This window comes from Alligator sinensis, unplaced genomic scaffold, assembly GCF_000455745.1.
Source record: "Alligator sinensis unplaced genomic scaffold, ASM45574v1 scaffold49_1, whole genome shotgun sequence".
NCBI classification, from domain to species: Eukaryota; Metazoa; Chordata; order Crocodylia; family Alligatoridae; genus Alligator; species Alligator sinensis.
The window spans coordinates 122,872-124,616 of NW_005841970.1; positions in this window are offsets into that span (position 1 = coordinate 122,872).

The window sequence follows — 1,745 nt, forward strand, 5'->3', positions numbered from 1 at the left end:
AACTCAGGGTTTACCTTGTGAATTATGTATACTATAGGTGTTTTCAAAATTAATGCTAATTTTGTGTGGAACCCTGCAGCACCCTATAAAGGGTTTCACAAAGCCCAGGATGCCATGGCACCCTGATTGAGGATCACTTAGGTATATATTTGAAGCAGAGGAGAAGTCCAATCAGTTGTACTTTTGTACCTTGCTGAACAGGGCCTTAATTGTAAGATTTTAGCATCAAATACTTAAGCTGCTAACTTTTAAAAGACCAGTCATGAAGCACAGTTAACTAGCAAGATAGGTGAAGTAGGGCAGATTTTTTTCTCTGGGTTTAAACCTAATTCAAGGTTGTATTCCAGGGGATGAACATCAGAGGATTGGTTTTGCTTTTCTAGTCAATAACCACAAAATACAGTCTAGTCATGCACCCAATACCAAGGGGGCAGGGGGGGGAAGGATTCGTTGCAACAGTAGCAGGGGAGCAAAAAACAAACAAACAAACAAAAAAAAACCAACCAAGCAAAACGAAGTAAAACAAGACAAAAAACCCAAGCACCAACACAATGATTCCTTTTTAACTTTCACACCCACTACCCTTCTTTATAAAGACCTGGAAGCTACATTCTAGAATGCACAACAGTCAGACGAACCAAGAGATACACTGAGAAAAGGACTATGAGCATACCAGTATGGCCCCAGCTCTCTAATAACTTGGTATACAAATATGATTATAGTTTATTGGAGATCAAACATAAAAATGTTTAAAAAAAAGCAAAAATACTTGTTGTAGAGAAGATAAAGTTTAAGATGATGCAGAGAACTGATCAAAAGGAAGCTGACAGATTTTTATTAAATAATTCAATTTGTAATTGAAGTTTGGTATTATATGCACTGTACATAAATGAATAAGTAGTAAAAATGGCATATGAATCTCTCATCTGTTTCTCTCTTTTTCAACAAAATTACTTTCTAGGCTGAAAGTTGGAAGCAAAGCAGTTTTCAGGAAATTTGGGATAGGCATTGACATAGGCTGGAACTGGAGAAGGAACAGGAGAGTACTTAAAAGAAGAAACATCAAAATGGCATGATTTTTTTTTAATAAATTTCATAGACATCATCATCAGGGCTGGAAGGGACCTCGGAAAATCATCAAGTCCAGCCCTCTGCCCAAAGGGCAGGAAGTCAGCTGGGGTCATAGGATCCCAGCAAGATAAGCATCCAGTTTCATCTTGAAGGTGTTCAATGAAGGCGCTTGAACCACCTCCGGTGGCAGGCTGTTCCAGACCTTGGGGGCTCGGACAGTAAAGAAATTCTTCCTTATGTCCAGCCTGAAACGATCCTGAAGTAGTTTGTGACCATTCGACCTCGTCATCCCTTGGGGCGCTCTGGTGAACAAACGTTCCCCCAGATGCTGGTGGTCACCCCTGATAAACTTGTAGGTGGCCAGCAGATCACCCCTGAGCCTGCACTTTTTCAGGCTAAAGAGCCCCAGGGCGCTCAGCCTGTCATCGTAGGGTCTGCTTCCCTGACCTCTGATCATGCGCGTGGCTCTTCTCTGGACTCTCTCAAGCTTCTCCACATCCTTTTTGAATTGTGGAGCCCAAAACTGGACACAGTACTCCAGCTGCGGCCTCACTAAGGCCGAGTACAGGGGGAGAATGACGTCCCGGGATTTGCTTGAGAGACGTCCCGGGATTTGCTTGAGACGTCCCGGGATTTGCTTGAGATCATCGAGTCTGACCCCCTGCATAGGCAGG